This window comes from Mustela nivalis (assembly GCF_964662115.1).
Source record: "Mustela nivalis genome assembly, chromosome: 12".
Taxonomy (NCBI): domain Eukaryota; kingdom Metazoa; phylum Chordata; class Mammalia; order Carnivora; family Mustelidae; genus Mustela; species Mustela nivalis.
The window spans coordinates 50014076-50021762 of record NC_139031.1 but is presented as its reverse complement, the minus strand read 5'-3'; the positions used below and the strand labels follow the sequence as shown (position 1 = coordinate 50021762).

The following is a 7687-nucleotide window of genomic DNA, read 5'->3' as shown; positions in this document are numbered from 1 at the left end:
ACACAGTCCACCCCACAGAAACCTGGAGGGAATGGGGTGTGATGAGAAATTACACACTTAAACACAGCAAATAAAACACTTTGTTTCACCAAGGTGGCTGCCTTGACCAGTCCGGTGCCTAGTCCTGACTTAGTAGATGTCTCTTAATGTCAGAAGGTAGTGAGGAATTAGTCAAAAGAACAACAAAACATGTTTAAATGTTTAAAACATTGGTGACTGTGAAGCTCCGGGAGGTCCAAGAAGAAGCGAGGGTGAGACTGTGGTTGTGCTGGGCCTTGAATCAGATTCTGCTCAGAGGTCTTAGGCTCTAGAATACCATCCTGCTTTACTTCGTACAGCTGGGCCGTCTTCCCTGAGCTGTGTTACTTTTGCATTTCCATATTTAGAGGTATTGAGCAAAACCCCCTCTTTCATTTTATAAAGGATGAATGAATACACACCATTTAGCAACAAAGCTAGAAAAGCTTTACAATTCACAGGATTAATAAAAGAAAGGGGTGGGCGCCTGGGTGGCTCAGTCAGTTGGGTGTCCGACTCTTGGTTTCGGCTCTGGTCATCATTTCAGGGTCCTGAGATTGAGCCCCCGCGGTGGGCTCCGTGCTAGGCATGGAGCCTCCTTAAGATTCTCTCTCCATCTCCCTCTACACACTGCACCCCCTCAGGCTGAATGCATGAATGAATGAACGGTAAGTAGACACGCAAGGGTGTTACTGTCCAAACCCAGTGAATTAAGAAAAGGCTGAAGGTAAAGAGGGCAAGCTGGGAAACTTCTGCAACCTAGCCTCTTGTAAAAAACTGATCTGCTCGGGGCGCCTGGGTGGCTCCATGGGTTGGGCCTCTGCCTTCGGGTCAGGTCCTGGTCTCGGGGTCCTGGGATCGAGCCCCACATCCGGCTCTCTGCTCAGCGGGGAGCTTGCTTCCCCCTCCCTCTCTGTCTGCCTCTCTGCCTGCTTGTGATCTCTCTATCAAGTAAATAAATAAAATCTTAAAAAAAAAAAAAAGAACTGATCTGCTCTAACAAGAAAGAGAGGGTTCTTGTGTGTGTGAGCTATGTCTCCTTACATTTTTGTATTTTCAGTGACATCACATTCTAAACATGTTCAGGATTTTCTCATATATGTTAAAATCAGAATAAGCTTGCTGCTTTTAAGGTGAATGAAACTTTAATTTCATTATAAATTTCATGTGACAGTTGGACTGGCCTCTCTTCCTGACATAAAGTCTCCAAACCTCAATCAGCGATGTTTCAGAACCTGCCCCATGCCTTGCCCTGTGCTAAGAGATTGGATGTATTTCTGGATAAACCATATCCTCTCCAATTTCAAGAACTCAAAAGTGATCAACAGTTACCAGAAGGTAAGATGCGCAGGAAAGGGAGTGCTATCACTTATGTGGCATTCCTGCTCAAAATGCATAACTCGAACATAAGCACGAGGAAGCATAGGACAACTCCAAAGGGAAGGGTGCTCCATAAAAAAAATTGGCCAATAGTCTTCCCAAATATTAATGATGTGAAAGACAAAAAGGCCTGAGGGAATGTTCCAGATTAAGTGAGACTAAAGAGATGTGACAACTAAATACAGGGCATGATCTTGGATTGGATCTGGAATGGGGGAGGGCAGGAGAGGGAGGAATTGCTCTAAAGGATGTTACTGGAATAACAGGAAAGATTTGAAAATGAACTAGGAATTAGATAGTATATATTATGTTCATGTTAGATTTCCTGATTTTGGTAATTGCACTGTACTTGTTAACAGATGCCCTTGATTTCAGGAAATACCAGCCGAAGAGAAGAAGGGTAAAGGAGCATAATATCTGCAATTTGTTTCACAAAAAAAAATAGAAACACGAAGAAATGTGTATGCAGATGCCTATACACACAAGTATACGTAAGTTTGCACACACATGTGGCAGAATGTTAAGACTGGTAAATCTGGGTAAGGAGTATATGGAGAAGTTGTACTCTTCTTGTAACTCCCCTGTGTGTTTACAATTATTTTGAAATGAAATTAAAGTTTAAAAAAAGTTGATGGGTACCTTACACTCCTGAAATCCCTTGCCTTGAGAGATTCCGCTCTTGGTTAACACTAAAACATTATCTTGAGCAAGACACTGATGATTAAGTTGAGATGAACAAGTTTTACAACCAGGGTTTGCAAGATTTATTTCAACTTTGAAAAGAAAGCTGGAGACGAGGAGTCGGATAGTCGGGGTGTTGGGGGCGAGGAATAGTCATTAAATCAATTATTTGTAATGACAGCTCAAACTCTTCTTTAACTCCTCTCCTGAGAAATCAGTCAGGAAAAAAAAAATACCACATGTACATTAAAATATACTCACTACAACACTCAATTTCCATCAAAATCGGGCTGGACCCACCACTGTGGCTGCGCGTTACCCTCACAGCGGGTGGACCGCCCACTCCTCCGGGCACTGCTCCCCCGGGGGCCATCGCCCCCCTGCAACTTGCTCTGCCTGGAGCCGCACAAGTCCCGGGCCCTGCCGCACCCCGTGGAGAAGCTTCTCCTGTCCCTCCCCGGCGGTGCTGTCCCTTACACCAGCCACGGGCGCGGGGGCCAGTGAGCTCCGCAATGCGCTGGCCTCGGTGACACGCGTGTTCTAAGTGCGAACACTGGATTTCAAAGACTGCAGGGAAAAAAGAAGGTAAAAGATCTTGTTAATAGTGTAATACATTGGGACGCCCGGTGGCTCAGTCAGTTTGGCGTCTGCCTTCTACTCAGGTTATGATTTTGGGGTCCTGGGATCCAGTCCTGTGTTGGGCTCCCTGCGCAGCCCCTGGGGGTCTGCTTCTCCGTCTCCTTCTGCCCCTCCCCCCTGCTCGTACTTTCTCTCTGTCAAATAAGTAAAAATAAAAGCTGTTTTAAAAAAACTAATACTACATATTGATTACATGCTGAAATGATGTTTTAGGTATATTGAGTTAAATAGTGCATAGTATTAAAATAATTTTGACAGTTTCTCCTTACTTTTTTAATGCATCTAGTAGGAAATTTTAAATTACATATGTGGCTCACATAATATTTGTATGGAATTGCGCTACCCAGGTGGAACAGAACAGGCCTTGACATACAGCACCCTAAAGAATTCCTCCTCTTGGCACCTACCTAAGCTTCCTCCCTGGGCTGCTGCCTCTGACAGGACTGTAAGCCCCAGAAAGCCAGGTTCCCTATTCTTCTTTGTATCTATCCCTGGTACACCTAAACTTTTTAAATCACGAAAACTTTTTAAATCAAGGTGAAATTCACATAACATACCACCAACCATTTTATTTTTTTAAATATTTTTAAGATTTTATTTATTTATTTGACAGATCACAAGTAGGCAGAGAGGCAGGCAGAGAGAGAGGAAGGGAAGCAGACTCCCTGCTGAGCAGAGAGCCCGATGTAGGGCTTGATTCCAGGTCCCTGAGATCATGACCTGAGCCGAAGGCAGAGGCTTTAACCCACTGAGCCACCCAGGCGCCCTCACCAACCATTTTAGAGTAAACAACTGAGAGGGATTTAATACCTTCACGATGTTGTGCCACCACAGCCTCTGTCTGGTTCCCCGCCATTTTCATCATGCCCCAGTCAAATCCCGTACCCACTGAGCAGTTTTCCCCCATTCTCTCCTGCCAGCAGCCCCTGGCAACCAGCAGTCTGCCCTCTCTCTGGAGGTGCCTCTTTGGGACATTTAGTATAAATGATGTATTACACAATACGTGACCCTCTGTGTCCGCTTTCTTTGACTTCACAGAATGCTTGCGAGGAAGCTCCACACTGTAGCAGGCATCAGAAGTCTTTCTTTCCTTTTTTTTTTGTTTTTTTTAAAATATTTTCTCTATTCATATTATTCCTTCCTCCTTGGAATGTGCCATCCCCATGCTGGACTCAACCAGCTTAACTCAGCAGTTAAGACTAAGTCAGCTCATACTTTCTCAAGAGGCCTCGCCTCGTCTCTCCTCGTCTCTGAACCCCTTTAGCTCTGTCTACGTAATTTAGGTTAAATGCCACACATCGGTGATAGTTAAGATTGGTTCTAAAATAATCCAGCAGATAACAGTGTGGGGAGGAGGATGAATGAAACAAGCTTGGTCAGATATTGATGATTGTTGAAGCAAGTGATGGGTACATGGAGGTTGATTCTATTTTTGATGGATTTCTATTCAATACATGGTTGATTTCTATTCTATACATGGAGGTATCATTCTATTTTTGTGGATGTTTAAAAATTTCCAGGTTAAAAAACTTCAAATAGCATCTCATGCTATTATTCGTTTGAGGTTAATGTCTTACCCTCCCAGTGAGATCTTCTGAGGTTACAGATTGTCATTCATGCCTTGGTGGGTAACGGCTACCCCGAAAAAGTGGACACCACCCTTGTTTGTTGAATTAAATTCTATCTGAGGTATTTAAAATTTTCATTGAGAAGAAACTGAATTTAGGGAAGATACAAAATGTTGTTCTATCTTTGGCTTTGTGACCTTTCTTCTAAAGTCAAAATTCCTTTTGGTTTCTGTTCTAGCTTCTTCTTTCTGGACTTAGAATTGATCTCCAATGAATAAGCAGAATGCACTTACTCGAGTATTCTAAACCATTTCTAGATAATCCCTAATTATCATAAAACTGGAAGCCAGGTTTCCATTCGGAATTCTGTTTTGGCCCTTCCTTCCTTTCATCCTTCATAAACCCATACTGTTTCTCCCTTCTTTGTCCCACTATTCTGTGGGCACCAAAGGGGCATACTTATCTTTGCTTCTGCGTTCACAACAAACTTTCATGTCTTATGTTCCTGTCACACCAAAAAGAGAAACTAGGACTTCGATAGTGGTGATGACCCGTATGTTTCTACACCTACTGCTCTTTTTAATTTCAAACGGAGCCAATAACTCCATAAGAAGAATCATGTCACAAATTATTTGCATGGAGTGCCTGTGTGGCTCAATCTGACTCTTGATTTCAGCTCAGGTCATGATCTTGGGGTCATGAGATCAAGCCCTGAATCAGGCTCTGCGCTGGGCATGGAGTCTGCTTGAGATTCTCTCTCTCCCTCTGCTCCTCTATCCACCCCCTCTCCCTCTCTGAAATAATGAATGTTTGCAGCCAGCACTCAAAAAGAAAACCCCTTCATGGAGCACCTGGGTGGCTCAGTTGGTTAAGCCGCTGCCTTCGGCTTAGGTCATGATCCCAGGGTCCTGGGGATCGAGCTCCACATGAGGCTCTCTGCTTTGCGGGGAGCCTGCTTCCCTCTCTCTCTCTCTTTGCCTGCCTCTCTGCCTACTTGTGATCTCTGTCTGTCAAATAAATAAAATCTTAAAAAAAAAGAAGAAGAAGAAAACTCCTTTGACAAAATCTAGTGTCCAGTTTCTTCAGGTAGAAAATCAGGCTGAAAAATACAACAGCCACTGATACTTTGTGATTTCAGAAGTGATCAGAAAAGATTGACCTTGGTGATTCATTTTCTCTTCCTTCCTTGAAAGGCTAGGAAAAATATTTTGGTGGAAGAATAATTTTAAAACTTAATAAACCTGGAAGCAAGGGAGTTTACTTATTCATGTGGAGAGCACCCAGACAGGAGAGACTAAAGAAGCAGACACAAACAGAAGTCTCCGAGTCCTTTGTTAATGCTTAAATCTGAAAACCATGACTCTGATTATAACATGTTAAAAACCCCACATTAGGACAAGGCAGTCACATGGGCTTTCTCTCTCTCTGAACGGATTCCTTTATCTTTAGTTTCTTCTTGCTTTTCTGGTCTGCCAAATATCAAAGCCTTTGTTTCAACAAGTCTTGTAATCTTTGAGAGGCATTTCCCATGACTGCTCTCATCACCAACGCTTCTTCATAAACAGAATTTTTGTTAAGTCATCTGCTGTTTAACCGTGATAAAGCAGAATCTCGGCTCCTAAAGATGTTTACATCCTAACCCCTGGAATTTGTGAATAGGTTCTATGGCAAGGAGGGGGCGGCTGGATTAAGATTGCAGAGGGAATAAGGTTGCTAATCACCTGACTTTAAGACAAGGCAATTAAACTGGATAACCCAGGTGAACTCAGTGTAATCCTAAACTTCTTTATAAGTGAGAGCGAAAGGAAGGAGAATCAGGGTCAGACTGATTCATTTCCTGGGAGAAGAGATTAGATGGCTCTTGCTGGTTTTAATGATGGACACAAGTTACCAGCCAGCCAGGAAATACGGAGGGGCCTCTGGAAGCCTGAAAACGTAAGAAAACATTCTTCTAGACCTTCCCTACTGCAGCTTTGATTTGGGCCCAGTGAGATGCATTCTGGAATTTTGACTTCCAGAAGGTAAGGTAATAGATCTGTTTTAAGCTTCCAACTTCCTGCAGTTTGTTATGGTGGCAATCCGACAGTTGTTTCTAAGATTTGGGGAAAAGAGGACCTGGATTTTTATATTTTTGCTTAAAAACACCAGTTTGAACTGGGAAATTTCTACAGTTAAAAGTGGTAACTCCCAGGACACCTGGGTGGCTTAGAGGGTCAAGCGTCTGCATTTGGCTCAGGTCATGATCTCATGATCTCGGGGGTCCTGGGATTAAGTCCCGCTTCAGGCTCCCTGCTCAGTGGGGAGCCTGCTTCCCCCCCCTCTGCCTGACACTCTGCCTACTTGTGCTCTCTGTCAAATAAATAAATGTTTAAAAAAAAGTTAAACATGTTGTTAAAAAAACACAACGATGTAGATTATTCACATTACATAAAATAAATACTTCCATTGTTCATTTATTCATCCATTTTTGAAAATAGTTTTATTTCTGTGCTGTTTGTTCTCTTCATGCGTGCTTCAAAGTAAGAGGAGCTTTAAAGAGCTGCACGTGGCCCTGGGCAGGGAGCTGCCCACACCTGCTTGGCCGACGGCAGTTTCACAGACTTTCTTCCTATGCCTTGTTAGCACCGCCAAAACCTAAATTAATGCCTCCAACCTATCTTCCCCGCCCCCTGTTAGGACTTCCATGTATACTGAAGATGGTTGTGTGGCTGGGACTTACAGAAAGATCCCAGGCTGTTCAGTGTTCATGTTGCCACGTTTTCTACACATTGTATAATCAGAAACGATTTGTTCTAGGCAAGCTTGGTTTTTCATCTAATGCCTGCTTTCTTTGACATGAAATAAACATGCACTATGTTTTAAGCAATCGGCCCTGGGAGGTACAACACAGAATACTTGTAGAGCAGTGACCGGAAATCAGGCAGGTCGTTCCAGAAGCTCTACGGAACTGCTTGGGTGTCCTAAATGGGCCTATAATGACATTTCTTAGCAACCGGTGGCCTGGGCATGTGTTTCAAGCACCTTCTGGCACCACATATACTATTACTCATCTGTAACCCCGAATTTCAAGTGATCGAAGCTGTAACTCCACGACCACCCCCCTGCCCCAGTTGTGTCTCCTCCGGGGAGAAGGGAATGTACGAGCCTTAGTTAGCTCTGGGAAGAGCTGGCCCTCTAAATGAGCTGGGTGAATGGATCAGCAAAGGAACTGCAGCAAGTTGAATTGATGAGGTTGGAGTTCGAAACATTATTTGGTGAAGGATATGAAAATGGGTCCATAGGAAAGGAAGTCTCTCTAACTGGAAATGTGGAATCATAACACAAACAGTGTCCTGGTAAAAAGAGAAAACGGAGGCTAAGAGTGAGTGAGTCAGAAGCACATGAGTTTTTAAGAGCTTGAA

The 7687-nt window shown here is 43.5% G+C and overlaps 1 long non-coding RNA gene across 1 annotated transcript; it reads right to left on the bottom strand.

The window, feature by feature from the left end:
• Window positions 1–2138: 2138 nt before the first annotated feature.
• Window positions 2139–3642, bottom strand: LOC309845062. Its single transcript, XR_014301009.1, has 2 exons — window positions 3529–3642; window positions 2139–2646 (listed from the first exon to the last, which is right to left on the bottom strand). It is a non-coding gene; the product is annotated as an uncharacterized lncRNA (long non-coding RNA).
• Between the last annotated feature and the right edge of the window lie 4045 nt (window positions 3643–7687).